The following is a 23,300-nucleotide window of genomic DNA, read 5'->3' as shown; positions in this document are numbered from 1 at the left end:
TTACTGAATTTACCTGAAAGCAGAATATATACATATATATATGTTCTGCTTTCAGGTAAATTATATTATATATCTATAGAGAGAGATCTTGATCTCTCTCTCTCTCTCTCTCTCTCTCTCTCTCTCTCTCTCTCTCTATATATATATTAAACCTGTGACACAGAGCAGTGGGGTGAGTCCCGCAGTCTGTATCAATGGACACAGCAGCGGGACTCGGGAGCAAGCTTGCACAAGTGACCCCAGGGAAAATGGCTTTCCTGGGCTCCCGGTAGAAATATATAAATATTATGGAGAACTGCTACTTCCCGAGTTACATAAAACTTTAATAGACTCAGTGGAAGGGAGACACCTTCCGGCCTCAATGACTGAGGCAACCATCATAGTAATTCCTAAAACGGACAAGGATCCGTTGGAAGTAGCTTCATATAGGCCAATATCATTACTGAATGCGGATGAAAAAATCTTAGCTAAAGTACTCTCAAATAGGCTGAATCAATTTATGACAAAGCTAGTGCACCCAGATCAAACCGGGTTTATTATGGGAAGATCTACAAGTATGAGTATTAGAAGATCCTTCCTAAATATGCAGATCCCAGCAGAGAATGTAGGGGCGAGGGCCATAATGTCCCTGGATGTCACAAAAGCTTTCGACAGTTTAGAATGGAACTTCCTATGGCGGGTGTTGGAGAAAGTAGGAATGGGCCCCACCTTTATTGGTTGGATTAAAAAGATGTATAATGCCCCTAGCGCCAGGGTAAGGGCCAATGGTAGGTACTCAGAAAAAATTGAAATGAGCAGGGGGACAAGGCAAGGTTGCCCTTTGTCCCCTCTGCTCTTTGCATTGGCCATAGAGCCATTGGCCATAGCCATCAGGGCCAATTCTGGGATTAGGGGATTCCAAAGAAGTGGACAAAGACAGGAAAAGATTGCCCTATACGCAGATGACGTGTTATTGTTTCTGGGAGATACCGGTCCATCTCTGACGCAGGTAGTTACCTTAGTAGAAGGCTTTGGGAACTTTTCAGGGCTGGCTATTAATTGGGCGAAATCTGAACTGCTTCGGGTCGACCCCCCGGATGCTGCAGCTCCGCAACCAGGGATAAGGGTAAGAGAGGTGGACGCATTGAAGTACCTTAGTATATACTTAACATTAAATCCCGATCAATATATTAATAAAAATGTAATTCCTCTTTTGCATAAATTTAAGTGCAAATGCGACGTCTGGAGTAAACTTCCGCTTTCAGTAATGGGCCGTTGCAGCTTGATTAAGATGATTTGGCTGCCACAGCTGCTGTATGTTTTGCATAATGCACCTGTATGGATTTGCAAAAAATGGTTTAAGAAAGTAGAGACCCTCTTTCGGGAACTTATTTGGAAAAAGGGCACGGCCCGGATACGTCTCCAGACGTTGCAGATGCCAATAGATAGAGGAGGCTTGGCTGTTCCACAACCTAGGAACTATTACCTGGCGGCGCAGATGCAGCATCTGGCGGGTTATGACTTGGAGCAAGGAAGAAAGCTAAAAGTAGGGATTAGAATGATAGGAGCCCCACATGAGTTTATTGCTGAGGCACTGGAGGCCGATTCTTTTCAGTATCATAATTCGATAACTAAAATGGTAGGTAAGGTATGGAAAGCGGTGAAATTAAAAATGGGTTTCTCAGGGCTGTTAGAATCTACACCCCTTTGGGACAACAAAAACTTACCTGAAATATTTAGTATCAGCAAGATTAAATCATGGGAAAGGAAGGGTATAACTAAACTGATCCATCTTTATGATGGAGGGGTCTTAAGGACATTCTCGGATTTAAAAAAAGTATATGATATACCACAACACTCATTTTTTAGCTACTTGCAGATGAGACATGCTTTAGCAGCACAGTTTGGGGGAAATATGCCACCGTGGGATAAAATACCTCCACTCCAGAAGCTGCTCACCTCAGATAGCGTAAAAGGGTCCATTTCAGGTATTTACAATTATTTAGGTATGAATCCTAATCATGAAACGGACCACCCGAATTTGAAGAGGAAATGGGAAGAGGATATAGGAGAAATTTTAGACACGCAGTGGCGGAGAATAATGGAACTAGGGCCAGTGACCTCCCTCTCCCCCTCCCAAAAGATCTCACAATTAATGCTGGTGCACAGGGCTTATTATACTCCTAAAAGACTACATCAGTTTGGTAGGCGAATAGACGACAGATGTCCTAGATGCCGGGGGCAGGGAGATCTCCTACACATGCTGTGGCGCTGCCCAAAGCTTTTTCGTTATTGGAGAGAAGTGCTGGCGAGTATCAATAGGATCTTTAAGTTAGTAATGGTAATGGACCCGATTCTGTGCGTATTGGGATATAGGCAAGAGCCGAGAGAAGGGAAATATGTCACGGTGGCAGTGGTAAGATGCCTGTTTCAGGCACACAGATTGATCGCACAAAGATGGCAAGCTAAAAGAGCCCCTACAGTAGGTGAATGGACCCAAAGTATTAACGAATTAGTCTGGAAAGAGAAGACACTGTATGTAAGGAGAGGAAATTATAGAGAATGGAAGGAAATATGGTCCCCATGGCTAACCGAGTTGGGATACCCTTTAGACTAGAATGAATACGAGACATAACGGTAGCAGATTGATGTTTATGTGCAAATGGGTGTAAGGGAGGGACGCGGAGCAGGGGGGCGGGGGGGGGGGATTAGGATGGGTAGGTATAGGGTGGTTAAGGGATAAATAATATAGGTAGATTGCTGTTGTCTAGCTAGGCCTCAGGAAGTCTGGTAAATTTTGTTGGATACCTTAAAAAAAAAAACAAAAAAAAAAAACAATGAAAACTAGTATAACCCACGATGATGAGATATGTTGCTGAGATAAAAATGAGAGGCAATATGAATGAGTCTCTAGCACAGGACCTCTGATGTGGAAAAAAAAAAAAAGAAAATGGCTTTCCTGGGGGGCACCCGGTGAAGAGGAGGGGCCTGGAGCTCAGCCACGGGACCCCAGAAGAAGAGGATCGGGCTGCTCTGTGCAAAACCATTGCAAAGAGCAGGTAAGTATAGGCATGCTTGCTATTTTTATTTAAAAAATCATTGAAGGTTTAGTATCACTTTAATAGTATATCAGAGGAGAATCTAACACCACCCTTCCAAATTACACTTAAACCCCAACTCCAGGTTGGGTAAACTGGTAAAGCACCTTTACTTGTCTGATCCTCCACTACCCTAAAAGACAGCGCACCCCCATGCTCCCAAAGTGGACAGTCCCCCAGTGTTTTCAAGTCCAGTGTAGGGATATGGTCCCTTCATGATGACGTCATAAGACCTTATAGGGCCAGAGCACAGGGATGAAGAAGCTGTCTAGCAGCATTAAGTAGCCTGTGGGAGCTGAGATTCAAGTAGGTAAAAGTGCTATACTGGTTCCCCCTAGAAATGAGCAGTAATGTAGCTCCACTACAAGGGCAGATGTTTAGTTGTCCCATAGTTCAGCTTTGAAGCGAATGTATATTGGAAATACACAATGCCCTTTAAATATAGTGGTTAACACAAAAAATATTATGTTTTCTTTTTTTTGTCATAAGAAATAAATGAAATATTCAATATTAATATTTAGTAATGGTTTACCTTTAAAGATCAATTCCAGGTATGGTATATTTTTACATTCAAAGAGTACTTAGGACCTCCTGTGTTCACAATGCATCAGGCCAGCTACTTAGTATGCAACCCAGAAACAACTGGAGTGGTGTCTACTTTAGTTATTTTAAGCTTCCAGGGGCAATAGCCAGGTTTGGTATATACATAATTACATTTGTCCAAGCTGGATCAATGTAGCTATGAAAAAATATACCATACCTGGAATTATTCTTTAAACATGGGTATTTGCATAAAACCCGTAACACCTTGAAGACTATCAGTGTATAGTAGTGACCTTTGTGTCAAATGAAAATAGCAGTGCCATCTCTATGCTTGGGAAAATAGGACAGATAGGATCAATCCACGATTACCACCTATGTGATAAGCTTTCTGAATGGACCCCAGTATTTGTAATTAGCACCAGTACCTTCACTCTGTCAGGCCCTGTGCAGTCCCATAGTTTGTCATAGTTCATGTACTGTGTTTTGGCATATGAAATATCAAAGTGAATAGGCAAATGCTCAGCAATTACACAGCCATAGCTAGAATAAAGCAACACACCCTAAAGCCCTTTGTCATTGCCTCCGTTTTTATATATAGTATCACACTACTTGTTGTCTTTACACAGAGTAATATGGTATCTTGCTATATAGGGAGGACACAGAGCCTTTCTCAAATATTTCTTGTTGGCTGAGAAAACCTTCATATCTAACGCCAATGCTTATATCTCATTTGGGATGAGATTTCCAATACAGCCATGCAGAGAGCAAGCTGATGACATCACTAACGTCAGCCATCACAGTGCAGTAACCATGCTGGGCATCAATGTACACAAGTTGTGCATACTGGTCAGTAGAAGTCCACACCAATTACACAAATAGCACAATCTAAGATGCAGAGTAAAATGTGACAGTAGATGAGTCTAGGCAAAGTGTGCTTGAACAAGTCAAAAATGTTCTTATGCACCATTGAAGCCCGATGTGTTCTACTTGTTTTTTATGTGCACTGGATAGATTGGACCATTGTTTCTGAACCTTTATTGTGCATTAAAAAAATAAAACAAATACAATTAGACATGCTAGCTACCAATAGAACTTAACCAAAAAGTGCATTCTATGCATCCAAAAATATAGAAAATATACCAAATCAAATCATTATTCAACCAAACAAATTATGTAATAACTCCAAGGCCAATAATAAATAACATGTTATCTCCTCCGATTCCACAACATGCCTGGTTGCCGAACGGCCAATCAGAAAGGAACTGAGAAGCGCAAACTGAATAGTGTGAAATGAAAAGCGCGAATCAACACTAACCAAACTTCTACTAACATGAAATTAGCAGAAGGTGCCCAAAGGGTAGCACTAAAGAGCTGAGAAACCACGTAGTACCTCTAGTACATCACTACGTTTGTAATTGTTGGCCAACAATTGTGTGGCAGTGTGTATGCAAGACAAGTTTGGCCCAACGCCCTTCGGTCAAAATTTCACGGTTTTGTTGGCCAACAATCCGATCATGTGTACGAGACTTTAGAGTGAAGCCACACTTTAAAATACACAAATAGGCTATATATCTATCAGGTGGCATCCATCCAACCTCTACATATGAAATATGCCAAGGGTTCTTCCTTGCTGCTTACCATCTACTCTAAAATGGCAGATGCACTTTACGTTCCTATCTACCTGAAACCACAAAGTATCGTAAACTTTCATTTTTAACATTTCAATTGTCTTCCCTCTTTTATCAGTGCATCAATTTAGGAAAGCGACAAGTAATCACCTATTAAATAACATGACACAAAAATAGAATGAACATTAAAGCCTTTGCAGCTGTGTAATAGTATATCTAACTATATAAAACTGGAAAGAAAGTGTAATTATATAAACATTTCCTAGAGATTATGGAGGGTTTCAATGAAAACGAGCCTGTTAACTTTCCAAGCGCTGAAAAATTTAGTAGTCCTGACTACAAAGCCAAGGAGATCAATATGACTATTGTGTGACTAACATCTCGTGCTCTTATAATATAGTCAGGCTTTTATCTGTGGTGATCAGCCACGTACCTGGCCTGTTAAATTAATTGCTATCGCCAGATAATTTGATAACTCACTTTAACAAGTAACTTTGAATAGACAGCAAAGTAATACCTAATGTGCTTTAAATAAACCCGAGCAGAGCAGTGAGAAAAGAAAGTTGGGAGCCAGACACTTAAGCTGAACATCTGGACAGGCAAGGCTCCAAATTTAGCTCATATAAGCTGCCCTGAACTTAAAGCTGCTTAATAACATTAATGTACGTAAGAGGTTTCCATTCAATGTTCCTCCTTAGGGGTTCGCTTGGAGTCCCTTATGATTTGAATTCACTGAAAAGAAGTCTTCTTCACCAGAGAAATCAAAGCTGGACCTTTGTCTTATTTCCTGCTTGTAGTTGGCATAACGGGCTGTAACTCATCCAGCAGGAGGTTAGGATTGGCAAAAAAAGTGCCAAGATGACAGAATAGAAAAACAAAATAAAGCAGCTTCATGTTAACATTTGGAAGGAGTTCACTTCACTGGTTTAAAGATTTATAAAAAAAAAAAAGAAAGAAAGAAAAAAAAAAAAAAGTGGTTAGCATAAGGAAAGGGCCAGCTGAAAAAACGGCAGAGAGCGGTATCATTTTCCTGTGTAGCCTTTTGGGGAGATAGCCAGGCACCTAAACTTGAGTTACTGTGCTGCTGGCTTCCCTATCTAGCTCATAGCAGTAGTAATTCAATCCCACATGCCCTTAGAATATATTACAGCTCTGTGCAAAATCTTTACTGCAGTTTTCTAGTGTGGAATAGAATACAGTGAGAAAAGCTGTTTTAGTGCATTAAATCACATCTAATAAATGTGTACATTTATATATCTTATTTATGGCATTTAAAGACTCTACAAGAAAGTACAGCATAATTACATAGTTGTAAAGGGACTTTTCATTGAAGGAGAGCACTTTATGCATTAGACTGTTTTCACTTGGCATTAGCTTGATTTAATGCCCTCTTCACGTGCTCTAACTTTGTTTTATATGTATAAATAACACGTGCGTAAGTAGCAAAATGGCCAGAGATGAGGGAATTGCTTTTTAGTTTTGCCATGAACTGGGCAATTTGAAGAACAGCCACTAAATCTAACATTTCTTAGTCAAAAGCTGATTTGTGCTCTTTATTGAATATTCACGTGCTCATGCAGCATAATCTGTGCAATCTGATATGGAGATTACCAACTAGCACGTCTGTATTCAGTGAAATTGGTAATCTGTCTTGAAAGTTTATTTTTTGTCAAATCGACCTCAATTCCACCAATGTGCAGCAAACCATCCATATAATTTATATTTTATTCATTAATTGCTTGCATAAATACATATACATCTTTATAACAGTATATCGCATTATAATACATATATAACTATAAATTTGTTCAAGTATTTTAGTCTTTGGTCTGTCCCTTAGCACATATTTGCTATACTTCCCTTCTCTTTGGAATTGTAATAGTACTGCTAGTGGTGTTGACCCATCGAAGGGTTAAAGCCGGTGAGTGCTGAGTCTAGCATAAGCAGGCCTTATGATTACATAGTCAGTGCTACAGACTGCCATAAGAGGAGCTGTATTGCTAGCAATGGCAGCTCTGGGGAAAGTGATGTGGTCCTTGGAACACATAAGCTGAAAATACACATGTTGGGCTTTCCCCACAGGAGCTGCTGGTATTGATGGGTTTTCTGTTGTGCCACAACTAGAGCTGGTCGAACACTTCGAGCCAAGCAAAAGGTCGGCCTGGTACACCGCCTGTTCATTCGTTCAGTGAACACCCAGATTTGTGGGGTGCTGCACAGTGCATTCTAAGTACTGATTGGGCAAAGCTTTGCCCAAGTAGGGCACAGTGAATAGCTGGTTGTTAAGAAGCAGGCCAGCTGGGGTGTCCTTAACAACAGATGAGTCATCAGCTGTCAGCTGGCTTCCCCGCTGACAGCTGAATGAATAAAAAAAAAATTGCTAGTAATAGAAAAATGTAAAAAAAAAAAACAGTGTGGGGGTCCCACCCCAATCCATACCAAGCCCTTATCCAACCATGGAGCCTGGCAGGCCAAGAAAGAGGGTGGATGAGTGAGTGCCACCCCCAACCTGAACCATACCAGGCCACATACCCTCAACATGGGGGGTGCTTTGGGGCAGAGGGGGCTGTGGTGGCGGGTGTCTGCGGGCAGGGGGCTTATCAGAATCTGGAAGCCCTCCATAAAAAGGGGGCTCCCAGATCCCGCTCCGCCAAAAGTGTCAAAAAGAAATAAAAATACACACACAGTTTTTGACAATTCCTTTATTAAAAATAAAAAATTATGTCCCCAATGTAAATCTATCATCAATCACAATGCCTGCCGCACCAACGGACGGGAAAACCCCCCCAAAAAATGCTCCGCCTGCGACAAAGGCTAACCACTAACTACCCGCTCTTCCATTTGACAGTTCTTATATAGGTAAGGACCGCCCGGTGGCACCACCCCCTTGTGACATCATTGACTCAGAATGCACAGCATTCAACCTTACCAGCTATGTAAATATATAACTATTATTCATTTTTTTTAGATCCATTGTAGGTTCCTACTTCCAGTGTTCAATTCATCGGATGTGGTGTGGCTGCCAAAGCTATCTAAAAAGCTTTTTTAAGTTGAAATGTATCAGATTGAAGTACTGACACTGTATTGAAGTAAAGCAATAATGTAAGAGTAAAAAAATGAATTACACAAATATGTGATGCCAGAACACAATGCCATTGGTGCTTTACTGTTCCATAAAACAACATAGAAGCTAAAGGCATCTCCTAAGTATGTAAGAGAAAGGATTTCTAGATTGTAAGCTCTAATGAAACGGATTCCTCCTTTATTGAATTGTAATGTAACTGTACTGTCTGCCCTAATGTTGTAAAGCCCTGCCCAACTGTTAGCGCTATATAAATCCTGTATAATAATAATTATAATAATAGTGCTTTTCTCATGGCACCCCCAAAGACATAATAAAAGGTTGAACACTCTTTCCCTGCTGTTTGGTCATTTGGTTTTCTTTTTTTGCATTGATACATGACCCTTTTGGCCCTTGGTTTGACAATACCTTGCCTATAAGCCTTGAAAATTCTCAGAATTGATTTGCAGGATTTGCCCCTGTAGACCTCAAAGAGGTTCAGATTTAAGTTTGAAATATGCAAGCTTCATGTGGGTTCGACGAATGCCACGTGAGTAGAACTCAGACACATTCGTTCATCACTAGCCTTTACAAATAGGTTGTATGTTCCAGCTGTGATATAATATAAAGCCAAACAGGTGTAAACAATTAGCGGTGCGGCCTCTGCCTGTGTGCATATAGGGTCTTGGGTCTTGTAGCCCTGTCTACACATAGCAGATGTTCAAATCCAAGTATTTGCCAGGCTCTCTGGTATTATATCCAGTGCCAATAAATAAAAGTTAACAAATGGCAGGCTGATTTCCATGCCACAGTCTCCAATAAAACATGTAAAGATTAATTTTGCACATGTCTTAATGGTCACCTAATACCCCTGAAAATATATTAAGAAGTACTCCACCATTTACAAGTGGCTAACAACGCTAATCTTAATTCCTATTCAACAAATGCTGGCACGATGAAAGACATTACCAATATAATGAAGTAACGTGACTCCACTTCTATGTGTAATGTTTAGGTTGATGTGCAGAACGGTGTGCCAGCATTCTAATTGGAATCCCAGATTTGTGGATTTAATATGCTGCTTGTGGCTGGAGTTTGGCAAACAGCATGTCAGTCCAGATGGAAATTGGTGTTTATTTATATCTGAAGGTATATTTAATCTGTCAAGTAATAAAGTGGTAAACCTTGTTTAAAAGAAAAAAAAAAAAAAACTCCCGCATTTTGGAAGAACACTTTCTAGTATCAAACTACTGATCATGTTGAAACTATTTTATTTAAATAACTTGATGCCTTAAAGTAAACCATACCTGCCCTACAATGGGTCCAAGGCAACAACAGCACTGAAGAGTAAGCCGCGTACACATGATCAGATTTTCCGATGGGAAATGTGTGATGACAGGTTGTTGGCGAAAAATCTGACCATTTGTACGCTCCATCGGACAATTGTCAGATTTTCCATGGACAAATGTTGGATGGCAGATCTTAAAATTTTCCGCGGACAAATTTCTGTTGTCGGATCTTCCGAGCGTGTGTACACAAGTCCGTCGGACAAAAGTCCAAAGTACAAACACGCATGCTCGGAAACAAGGACGAGCCAGAAGATGTCGGTCTTGTAAACTAGTGTTCAAATTATGAAATCTCAAAATGCAGCACATAATTCTCTTCTTCTTTAATGGGATAATAATGAAGCTGCTTTGCTGGTGATACTGATGGAGTTATTACAAACTAATTTTCAAAGGCTTTTTTTTTGTGATATCAAGAATAATATTATTATGTTTTTTTGTTTTTTTGTTTTTGGGCAAGTTACCACAACACCATAATCCCATAGTTTTTAAGATCAAAGATACAAATATGTTGATGCTCCTTGTCAATTTTACATTTTTTTTTTATGTAACTGCCTACTCCCAAACTGTCATTTGAAGTAAAACACATAGCTAAGTATTATTCTCCACAATGTATTTATTGTGCATTAAAAAAAGAAAACACGTAAAATTAGACATGCTATCTGCCAATAGAACTTAACCAAAAGGTGCATTCTATGCATCCAAAAATATAGAAAATATAACAAATCAGATCATTATTCAACCCAAAATATTATGTCAAAGCAATAACTCCAAGGCCAAAAATCAATAACTCCAAGACTAAGCAGAATAGCACAGCGTGGTCAGTTCTCTAGCTATGCTGACCCCCCCCCGAACAGTTATTCACAGGGAAGCTGTGTACTGCTTCTGACCCCCCCCCCCCCCCTCCCAGCTCTTATGCAACTGAGAACAGAAGGCAAAGTAAATAAAACATAGAAAAAAGGTATTTATAATGTATTTTTATCTATACAAAATGTTTCTCTGATTTCACTGCACACTGTGAGCTTCTCTGGGAAAAATAATCTGCAGCAAGTCAGGTGGAGCCCAGTGCTTTCCTTCCCAACTGAACTGTTTCTGGCCCCACCCCCTTCATTCATTGGGTTTCAGTTCTTTCAATCTTGGAGACTTAAAGTGATTGTGAATGATAAGCTTGTAAAACAACCCATTCAGTTTAAAATAGAAATGAAAGGCAATACATCTTTGTATAAATAAAAATACATTATAAATACTCTTTCTCCATTTTTTATCACACACCCTCTGTTCTCAGCTGCATAAGAGCTGGGGCTGATAAGCAGCAGTACAATGAGCTTCCCAGTGAATGGCTGTGGGGGGGGGCATCAGCATAGCTAGAGAACTGACCACTCTGTGCTCTTCTGCTTAGTGTGGTCAGTTATTTTTATTGGAAAGCAGAGCGACTGGCAGGAACACCAGGGATTTCACATAAAGGAAGCAATACAAAGTGAACAGGATATTTTCTCATACAAGTACATGGTACAGCAGCCGCATATCAGGTGTTGGTTTAACAAACGCTTTAAACCAGCCATAGACGCATCAAAATTTTGCCACCTCAACCCTTCTCTACTCTGCTACTGACCATCTCTATGACAAAATATTAGCCCTGTCCTGCCCCAACTTAGCCACTTCTGTCTACAACGCTTCACTGTCATTCTGCCTAGACAGGCTCGCCCCCTTCACTGCACACAGAATCAGGCCATGACCCTTCCAACCTTGGCTGACAGATGTCACTAGAAATCTGAAAAAACATAGCCGTGCTCTTGAGTGCCTGTGGTGTAAGACTAATGGCGCACACACACGGTCGGAATTTCCGACAGGAAATGTTTGAGAGCAGGTTCTCAAATTTTCCAACAAAAAACGTTATCGGAAAATTCCGAGCGTGTGTACACAAGTCCGAGGCACAAAATTCCACGCATGCTCTGAATCAAGTACGAGACGGAAGCGCTCGGTCTTGTAAAACTAGCGTTCGTAATGGAGATAACACATTCGTGACACTGCAAATTTTTTAATATTTCAATGCAGCATATTCTCTTCTTATTTATAATGCTAGAATAATGAATTTGCTTTGCTGTTGATATTCCCACAGAGTTCTGTCAAACGTATTTCTTATTATTTCTCGTGATCTCCTGAATCTTTGTTTTTTTTGTTTTGTTTTTTCCGCAAGATATCCAGAATAATTTTTATTTATTTTTTTATAGTGATCTACTTTTTTTTCTTCTTAAGATCTCCTGTTTTTTTTTGTTTTTTTTATGGTGATCTGCATAATATTTTTTGTCATTTTGTGTGTCAAGTTACCACAACACCATTATTATTTTGTATTTTTTAACCTCAAAGAGGTTGGTTGGTGTTGGTGTCCCTTGTTAAATTGACATTGGATTTTTGAAATGCACCTGCTTACTCATGAACAAACTGTCCTTTTTGAAGTAAAACACATAGCCAAATATTATTAAAAAAAAAAGAATTTTATTAGGGGCCATAACAAACTAAAGAGGAAGGCAACGCTGGATAAACTTTTGAAATTGGTGAAGCCTTTGTACCCCAGGGCAGACATCAATTATTTGACAAGCAAAATTGGTAGCCTGAGGAGTCCATTTAATAGGGAGCACAATCCGGTACAGCACTCCAAGATATCGGGAGCAGCAGCAGATGACATATATATGTCTGGAGGCTGTGGTCTTACAACAGCCTGCGTCTTTTGCCAGACCAGACCGAACCCAAGCCATCACTCTTATCACTTCCTTCTATGCCTCGTTCATTTCTTGCATTTTGCTGGCCGTCATAAACCCAAAGGCCTCTTGGACACTGGGGGTGTTTCTGAGGACTGCAGCAGTAGCCTGCCGAATCAAATTAGTCGCTGACTCCTCCAGGTTCCTCGCCTTCCTGGGCCCTTTTGTTGGAAGGCGGAGGGGATGAACCTGCGATTCGGTCAGGCTACTGGGCATGGCCACCTCCTGGCTGCCACTTTCCTTGGCCACCTCCTGTCTGCCACTTTCCCCGGCCACCTCCTGGCTGCCACTTTCCACAGCCACCTCCCGGCTGCCACTTTCCATGGCCTCCTCCTGGCTGAGACTTTCCTGTTTATGAAAATGGGACATAGTTTTATTTTTGTAGTCATCAATCACACACAATTTTGAGATCATGACTGTTGCCAATTGAATGTTAACAAATAGAAAAGACTATAATTCTGACCCCAGCATTTTTCATACTTGTCCCAATCATTTTTGGCTACTATTGTCTATTAATATGTAAACACTTTGTTAAATCAGAAATTAGTGATCAATAATAACATCTAGTTAACGTCATAACATTTTTAACAAGAAATATGTTGAACAATGCTATACCTGGCTCAAGCTGGGCTCCTCCACATATTCCTGGGTGGAAGGCTTAGGTTGTATGTCGGAAGTCTCAGCTGAGGTGGAAGGAAGAGTGGAAGGGAGGGTTGAGAGAGTGTTTGCCTGGGTTCACTCTGGTCTGACAAAAACCACAGTCTGTCATAGTACCAGAGCCTGGGGACATAAATGTCATCTGCTGCTCCTCCTGATCTCATGGAATCCTGGACCTTCTTGTGCTCCCTGTTATACATGCTCCTCAGGCCACTAATTTTGCAATTCAAACAGGTGATGTCTGCCGTGGGAATCACCGGCTTCATCAATTCCAACAGCTGATCCAGCGATGCCTTCCTCTTTGGTTTGTTGGTATAAAATTGGTGTTTTACTTGCCACAGACAGGGCAGCTCTCTGTACTTATCAATGAAGTTGGGGAGGAAGTCGTGGTCATTAAATTTATCCATTTTATCTGCAAGACACAACACAAAACAAAAACCCTAATGTCAGGCTAAACTCTCCTAATCTTGTCCCAATATTGACCTCAATCTATAAGCAGTATAGGCCACTAACCACTGATGCCCCCAGGTAAAATTGTACCTTTGTTAGCATGATCGGTGCTTACACTACTCCTTCCTCCGCTCAAAGATGGTACGTACAACACACGCATCACACTGCACATATACGTGAAACTCTGCCCGACCTTCTTTCTAGTATATTCCCCGCCCCTTCTCTTTCCGCACAGTGGAAGAGCACATGGCGGAGAGACAGCAGGTGCATAATAATAGCAGCAACAATGAGGAAAGCCCTGAGCCAGAAACGTCCCAATCCCTGAGGAGATATAAGGCCTCAAATATGTCCTTTGTAGAGATGGTGGTGATGGTGGACATCTTGAAGAGAGCAGACTATGATGGGATGTATGGGCCTTACCCAAACTCAAATGTGAGAAAAGCCAAGATCATGACTAAAGTTGTGAGAAGTCTGCACAGGAATTTTGGGGTACGACAATCCAAGGAGCAATTGAGGAAACACTGGTCAGACTTGAAATTGAGGGAGCACGATCAGTGTTCCTATTATTATTATTACTTGCATGCTGCTCACTGTGCTTTTAACCTCCTCGCGCCCGCCCTAAAGCCGTATGACGGCCGTAGAGCAGACGCTTTCGTCCGGGAGGCCGTCCCTGGACGTCCTGTTGTTTAAATCCGCAATGTGCGGCGCCGCGGGCCCGCATCGGGGAAGTTTTGTGTTTGCCGTGTCCCCCGGAGACAGGCAAACACAGATCGCTGTAAACGGCCAATCACAGCGGCCGTTTACAGCGCGATCGGCGTGTCCAATGTAAGATGATCTCATATGCAAACATATGAGATCATCTCTCAGCTCTCAGACAGTGTGTGAGGGGGAAGAGATGAACGGCTGCAGCGGCCGTAAGTGTAAAAAAAAAAAGTTTAAAAAAGTACCATCCTCCCCCAGTGCCATCCTGCCCCAGTGCCATCCTGCCCCAGTGCCATCCTGCCCCAGTGTCATCCACCCCAGTGCCATACGCCCCAGTGCCATCCACCCCAGTGCTACCTGCCCCCAGTGCCACCTGTTAGTGCTATCTGTCCCCAGTGCCACCTGTTGTCAGTGCCATTTGTCCCCAGTGCCATCTGTCATCAGTGCCACGTATAAGTGCCATCTGTCATCAGTACCACATGTCATCAGTGCCACATAGTGCCATCTGTCATCAGTGCCACATATTAGTGCCACCTGTCATCAGTGCCACGTATCAGTGCCACGTATCAGTGCCATTTGTCATCAGTGCCACCTGTCAGTGTCACGTGCCATCTGTTGTCAGTGTCACGTGTCATCAATGCCACTTATCAGTGCCATCTGTCATCAGTGTCACGCGTCATCTGTGCCACGTATTAGTGCCATCTGTCATTGGTGGCACGTATTAGTGCCATCTGTCATCGGTGGCACATATTAGTGCCACGTGTCAGTGCCATTTGTCATCAGTGCCACCTGTCAGTGTCACGTGCCATCTGTTGTCAGTGTCACGTGTCATCAATGCCACGTATAAGTGCCATCAGTGCCACATGTCATCAGTGCCACATAGTGCCATCTGTCATCAGTGCCACATATTAGTGCCACCTGTCATCAGTGCCACGTATCAGTGCCACGTATCAGTGCCATTTGTCATCAGTGCCACCTGTCAGTGTCACGTGCCATCTGTTGTCAGTGTCACGTGTCATCAATGCCACTTATCAGTGCCATCTGTCATCAGTGTCACGTGTCATCTGTGCCACGTATTAGTGCCATCTGTCATTGGTGGCACATATTAGTGCCATCTGTCATCGGTGGCACGTATTAGTGCCACGTGTCATCAGTGCCACATATAAGTGCCACGTATAAGTGCCATCTGTCATCAGTGCCACATATTAGTGCCATCTGTCATCAGTGCCACGTATAAGTGTCATCATTGCCACGTATCAGTGCCATCTATCATCAGTGTCACGTGTCATTGTCCTGGTGCTCCAGGGTCTTCAAAAGTGTAATAAGTAGTCAACAAGTTAGATGTGTAATTTATGCTCCTAGAACACGTGATGGCGCTCCCTGCATGTTGGGCCTCTCTATGTGGCCAGGCTGTGAAAAAGTCCCACACATGTGGTATTGTAATACTCAGAAGGAGTAGCAGATTTTTTTGGGGGTGTCATTTGTGGTATACACGTGCCATGTGAGAGAAATAACCTATTACAATGACAATTTTGTGGAAAAAAAATAAAAAAAAAAAAAATATTAATTTTGCAAAGAATTGTGGGAAAAAAATGACAACATCAAAAAGCTCACCATGCCTCTTACTAAATACCTTGGAATGTCTACTTTCCAAAAAGGGGTCATTTGGGGAGTATTTGTACTTTCCTGACTTGTTCGGGTCACAAGAAATGAGATCGGCCACCAGTACATCAGATGTGATCAATTTTGTGCGATTAGCACCACAGCTTGTAGACTCTCTAACTTTCACAAAGACCAAATAATATCCACTAATTTGGGTTATTTTTACCAAAGATATGTAGCAGTATAAATTGTGGCCAAGATTTATGAAGAAAAATTTATAATTTGCATAATTCTGTCACAGAAACAAAGAAATATAGGTCTTTTTTCATTTATTGAGCAAAAAATAAAAACCCCAGAGGTGATCAAATACCACCAAAAGAAAGCTCCATTTGTGGGAAAAAAAGGACAAAAATTCATTTGGGTACAGTGTTGCATGACTGAGTAATTGTCATTCAAAGTAGACATGTGCAAAAGGAAAAAATTTGTTTAGTTTTGTTTCGTTTTAATTCGTTAATTCATTAATTTCGTTTAGTTATATTCGTTAACTTCCTTAAATTCGTTTTCGGATTTCGTTTAGTTTTCTACCGAATTCGAAAAATCGGCCACATTCGAAAATATTTCAACGAAATTCGAAAATATTTCTACCGGATTCGAAATTATTTCAACATGATTCGACATTATTTCAACCACATTCGAAAATATTTTGTGACCCGACTTTAGGGCCATGTATCTCGGGGTCACTTGGTGCTAGAAACTCCAAATTTGGATATGTTGTAGTGCTAGTACCATTGTGTTTGAATACCAAATTTGGGGTTTATAACTATAAGTGACCCCGAGATATGTGGCCCCAAAATCGGGTCGCAAAATGTCATTCTCTGCTCTAATAACTAATAACATTTTGCCACCCGATTTTGGAGCCATATATCTCGAGGTCACTAATAGCTAGAAACCCCAAATTTGGTATGCAAACACAATAATACTAGCACTACAACATATCCAAATTTGAAGTGTCTAGCACCAAGTGACCCCGAGATAGACAGCCCTAAAGTCGGGTCACAAAATATTTTCGAATGCGGTTGAAATAATGTCGAATCATGTTGAAATAATTTCGAATGCAGTTGAAATAATGTCGAATCATGTCAAATTCATTCGAATTCATTCGTTATATTTCTTTCGTATTCGTTGTAATTTGTTATTTTTTTATTCGGACATTCGGATGCATCCGAATGTCCGAAAGATGCAAAATTCGGCCGAATTTCGATTCGTTACGAAACGAATTGCACAAGCCTAATTCAAAGTGTGAGAGCACCGAAAGCTGAAAATTGGTCTGGGCAGGAAGGGTGTTTAAGTGCCCAGTTAGCAAGTGGTTAAACACAGTCTACACTGTGTTTACATTGTGGACAGCTTAAAGTGGCAAGTTTCAGATTCGTGGGGATAGTAATCGTTCATAGTAAACATTGTGCATTCAACCAGTAATACAATGTTTTTGGCAGATGCAGGTTAACTACATTTGTTCATGCCTATTTGTATTTTTAGCGCTGGCTCCTGATGAGCAGGTGCTATGGTTTTTTGAAAGGTTAATTTGCCTGAAACCACAGTTAAGTTTCAGGACTATTTCTCTAAATTTCTGGTTTCAGTACCAGTCCAGCTGGGTTGCACTGGGTTCTCCTTGACTGCAGGTGTCGCTGTCACTGCCGGCAAGGGTGGAGACGCAGTCTAGCTGGGTGTATTGAATGTCATTATTCTCTTGGAACCAGCCCTGTGGGAGTGTTTTCCTGCTGTGCATTCTGGGAGGTGGTATTTAAGGTACCGGCGTCACGTGGTTCGGGGATCCATCTTTATTTTCTGTCTGTTTGGTCCTGGTGGTCCCCTGACCCAGCTCCATGGCCCTCCTGGCCTGGGGTGCAGAACCATGCATCCTGAGTCTTGGGGTCAGCTGGCCCGAGGTGACGCAACTGCAGGGGCAGGCCCGAGTGAAGTTTCGGGGCCTACTGATCCAAGGGTGGTCCGGTGCCATCTCATCTGAATGGAAAGGCCCAGCGACTGAAGAACCCCAGGGGAGGACTCTTTGGGAAAAGGCGGTGCGCAAGGCTGGCTTCTCTGAAGGAGCCTGGAGGCTTAGTTGAAGGACGCAGTCTGGATCAGCACTCATACAGTATCGCCGGATGGGCTAAGAGAACCTGGTACCGCATGTTAGCTCTTTAAATGTATCTACGTCCCTCAGTAACGCTCAAGTGTACATCACAAGTCTGTGGCAGAGACTTTGTCTGGATTTTTCTCTAAAAGACTTCCGATCTTGCAATACAAGTACCTGAACTCACTCCTAACCCTTTACACTTTATTGAAAGACTCTGTTTCTGTTCTAAATAAATAACCCAAAAGAAGACCCGGTGTCAGTTTCCACATTCTTTGGGCCATCTATCACGGGAACCCCTAGACAGAGAATAAAACAAGGAGGTAATGGTAAGCCCAAATACAACCAGCAGCTCCTTCGGGAGTCAGTGCTACATATAGAAGAAGTTTAGTACATTGTTGTCTAGATGGGTTTGTAACTAGAATGAAATTCAAATGTGATTCAGTGTAAGGAGAGGACACTCACATCTGGACGCAGGAGCACTAGTGTGGGACACCAGAACACCCTTTTTAGGGTGTCCCACACAGGTGCTCAGGTGGATACTAGTGGTCTCTCCATGTGTGAAACTTTACCAAAAAAAGGTAAGTATTTCAGCTTTAAGAAAGGGAAAAGATCATGTCTTCAGCTTGGAACTCTGCCAAAACAGACAATTGAACAACACTTCCAAGCAATGTTTCATATTCCTATTTCTTGCCTCAAATATCTGTGTGCTAAGTATACCTTTTTTTTATTCACATAGGGGAGAAAAGAATCAGGACATCTGAGGACACCAGGAACCCAACACCTCTTAAAGAAGGGGAAATTCCCACACACCATGAATAAGATGTGGAGGGAGGAGAGGTCAGTGTCTGAGACAACTGCTTCAGGTAATAGATGCATATAGCCTGCATATTTATAATATATGTTTTTTTTTTTTAGGTCATGTGGATGTTTTGGAAGAAGAAACTGTTTTCAACAGTGCAAGTGCACAGATCCTCATCAGGGAGATAATGGTGTGCAATCGGAAATTAGAGAAGATCAAGGAAAACATCAACTATGTTGAAAAAAGACTCAACAACATTATTGATGTTTTAGGCAGAATCTAAAACACCCAAATTTTACAGTTTGTCATTATATTTTGTATTTTTACAAACTCTTTAAAGTAATTTGAAAGCCAAATTTTAAAATTGTATTTACTAAAGTAAAATGTACCTTGCACTGCAAGTGCACTTGGAAGTAAGGTCGCTGTAGATCCAAGGGGGACACGCAAGGAAAATAAAAAACAGCATTTTAGCTTGCACATGATTGGATGATAAAATCAGCAGAGCTTCCACTCATTTCAGATCTACCCCTCTGATTTAGAGCGACTGCACTTCCAAGTGCACTTTCAGAGAAAAGTGGATTTGCCTTTCATAAATAATCCCCAGTGTGTCAACGTGTGCTATCTGCCATCACGGGATATCATTGTACGCGTTTTGTGGGTGCAACCCCTCCCTCGCAACTAAAGTAGATGAGAGGAAGGGGTTTCACCCCGAAACACGTCCATTGATCCCCCATGATGGGAGGTAGCACATGCTGAAATTAGGCATGGGATCAGGAGTGAAATTCACATTTTGACTCCTAATTTTTGTGCATCTTCAAAATTTGGCTTTTACAGCAGTGAGATCACCCCATCTGATGAAGGCAAGTTCAACACAGTTTTGACATACTAATGTCTCATATTGCCTTCAAATTATGAAAGTTAAACTTTGTAAGTTCCTGAGTTGTGGTTTATGTTATGGTTTTAAACATGCCTGTTTAACAAAAAAAAGGATATTTTTACTGTAAAATGTAAAAATGTTGTACATCAAAGATGTTGGTTTGTTAAAAAACCCTTTTCTAAAGCACATATGAATGTGCACAGAGTAAAATGTTTTATACTCAACCATGTGTGGCTTCTTCTTTGAATGCTCAATACCAGTTTTTGGAGTAAGTTGGTGTAGTTACAGTGACAATGGGAACATTTACTATAGGCAAATCCACTTTGCACTACAAGTGCGCTTTCAGTGCAGTTTCAGTGCTGTTTCAGTGCACTTTCAAGTGCACTTGCAGTGCACTTGTAGTGCAAAGTGGATTTTTTTTTTTAGTAAATAACCCCCACAGTGCTCTAAAATTTGCCCCAATCATGCCATTTTAGCGACTCAAACCAATGAATTCATGGAGCTGAAAAGGATGATTATTTTTATCATGAATGCATTACATACATTAGCAACAAAAGCAATGTATGTGTGTAGCAGACCCACAACATAATTGTTAGCTGAAGAAGAGATTGTCACCTCATGTATCAAATAAATTATGTTTTCACTATTAAAGAAAATGGCCAAAGAAAGGCCATTGGAGAACCTAAGAAACAGCTAAAAGAAACACAAGCAGTAAATCAAATTAAATTATGAGTTCAGTTTATGGCAAAAAAAATTATTTAAAAAATATTTCACACATTGACTGGCATATCAATGGCCCCCCTACCCACAAAGTACTCAACCTACTTCTGTCTTACTTGGCAGGCGCTTTGGGGGGGGGGGGAGGCAAGCCAGGATGCCCAGGTTCAAGTATCGTCAAGGTAGTTTTTGAACGCCGGCCTCAGTCCCAACTGAGGCCACATAGTTTGTTGCATTTTTTCTAAGGAAATTGTGGAGTATGCAGCAGGCAATATGATTCAGTTTATATTCTGCCATATGTATCACTGTTAGAAAAAGGCAGAACCGGCTGGCCATTATTCCAAATGCATTCTCCAGGACTCTTCTGGCTCTGGCCAACCGTTAATTAAAAACCCTCTGCTCCAGGGTGAGAGTCCTCATCGGAAATGGCCTTGTGAGATGTCACCCAGCCCAAACACTTGATCAGCCACGAAGACGAACGGGAGTCCTGCCACGTTGTCTTCCGGAGGTGGCAAGCTCAAGCCGCCATTCTGGAGACGTCGGAAGAACTCCATCTGGGTGATGACTTCACCATTTGACATCCTGCCATTTTTCCCCTTGTCCACATAGAGCAACATGTATGTTGCTGACACCAGCGCCAACAACACAATACTATTAAACCCCTTATAGTTGTAATAGTACAACCACGAGTTGGGGGGTGGGGCGATGTGGACATGCTTCCCATCTATTGCCCCTCCGCAGTTAGAATAATCCCACTGCTGGGCAAACTGGGATGACACAGTATGCCATTCCCATGGGTTTGAAGGAAATTGTGGAGTCAAACAATAAAAATAAAAATGAGTACTTTTGCACATAACATTGCAAGCAGATTAGATACAAACATTCTTGGCCAACATAAGTATAACATTTATTTTAAGGAGTATTTACTTAAACTATTGGCAGCCCACTGGACAGGTAAGAAGTGTCATAATACAAAAATATGAATACACACTGTACAAATTAAAGCACATATTTATATTCTGCAATTACCTATCAAGATAATAGGAGAACGAAACTTCACACAGTACCACTTGAAAGTATTAAGGCAGGCCCTTGCATTACATGCTTTGGTGAATGAATCCAGAAATATGACCACAAAAGAGGTAGGTATAGCGTGTATGGGTTTTGCAAAGTCAGCAGATAGAGTATTGGTATCGGTTGACTTAGAAATTGGGAGGGAGGGTTACAAATTAGTTTTGCCCACGCCCCCCCAAAAAAAGCCTCTTGCACTATGCATGAATTTAAGGACAAAAATAACATTTGAACACATTTTAGGGAGTGTTTAGGGTAAGCACTACAATGGAGCTGACAAAATACATTGTTAAGTCACTAAGCTAGGTGTGTATGGCCCCAGGATAGCATGCTGGGGAGGTAAGTGAAGGCAAATAGGCCTAAAGGACACAAAAAGGAGCATTAAAAGCTTTCAGCATACATGAGTATAAATAGGGAATTCCCAGCATATTACAATCATGGTAATTAGGCAATGATGAAATAAATACAATACATTAGCAAACATTAAATACATAGAATCTGATGTGAAAGGAGAAAACCTACCTTTATATAGTCCTTCTGCGGGACATGTATGATGGCAGAACAGGTCTCTGGAATAATGATTCCCAGAGCCTGGGGGGAGATGACAGTGGAGAACTTGATGTCCTGTAGACTTCTCCCTATCGCCAAGTACCGCAAGGTGGCGACTAGCCTTTGTTCAGGAGTGATGGCTTACCGCATGAAGGTGTCCTGCTTCATAATATAAGGGGACAGCAAAGCCAACAAATGGTGAAAAACGGGGTCCATCATCCAGAGATAATTCCTGAAATCATCAGGATTATTCTCCCGGATCTCCTGCAACAAAGGCATATGAGAGAATTGGCTGGAGCAACCAATTCTTCGTCCGTGAACTCCTCCTTGCCCTGTTCGTGGGCTGGGCTTGGGTCAAAGCAAGAACTCCAACACCAAGCCCTTGCACAGCCTGAACTCTACAATGAGTACGTACCCGCAACATGGCTAGAAAACAGTCGCTGGTCAGAACAAACTAATAGAACGCACTGAAAATCAGAAAGAACCTGAGAAGAACAAGCTGAAAATCAGAAACAAGCAGACAAGAACACACTGAAAAACAGATACGAAATAATAAATAGAACACACTGAAAGACAGTAATGAACTGATAGCACTCATTGAAAAACAGATACAAACCCACAAGCACAAACTGAAGAGCAATAATGAACTGAAATGTACGAGGCTGAAAAGAGCAAACCGTCTCTAGCCAAATTTCTACTAACAAGAGATAAACACGAGATTAGCAGAAGGAGTCCAAAGGATGGCGCACTGGCTATTGATCTTCCTTTTTATAGTGCCATTGTACGTGTTGTATGTCACTGTGTTCTTGACGTTCGGAATTTCTGACGACATTTGTGGGGCCGTATGTATGCAAGACAAGTTTGAGCCAACATCCGTCGGAAAAAAAATCCACGGTTTTGTTGGTGGAATGTGCGATCGTGTGTGAGTGGCATAAGTCTCAGAAAGATTTCAACAAATATAAATCTGCCCTCCAAAAATACAATTCCTGACCCTTCACTGCCAAGCAGACTTATTTTATCACTCTCATTAACAACTTATCATCCTGTCCCCATCAACTGTTCTCTACCTTCAACTCTCTACTTCTTCCTCCACTGCCTCTACCCACTTTCACTCACTACCCAGGAGATCGTCAATCACTTCAAAGATTCATACAATTTGTGAGGAGATCTCCACTGTACAGATGCCTTCTCCACCTCACCTAACACCCCATGTCCAAAGGGAAAATCATTACTTCCTTCATTCAACTCCGCCACTATAGACAAGGTTGCTATGCTTTTAAATAACTCCACCTTACCACCTGCCCCCTGGACCCTGTTCCCTCACAAAT

This window comes from Lithobates pipiens, unplaced genomic scaffold (genome assembly GCF_037356315.1).
Source record: "Lithobates pipiens isolate NorthernLeopardFrog02 unplaced genomic scaffold, aLitPip1_a1.2 Scaffold_16, whole genome shotgun sequence".
NCBI classification, from domain to species: domain Eukaryota; kingdom Metazoa; phylum Chordata; class Amphibia; order Anura; family Ranidae; genus Lithobates; species Lithobates pipiens.
The sequence above is the reverse complement of the archived record's forward strand: the minus strand, read 5'-3'. Positions refer to the sequence as shown.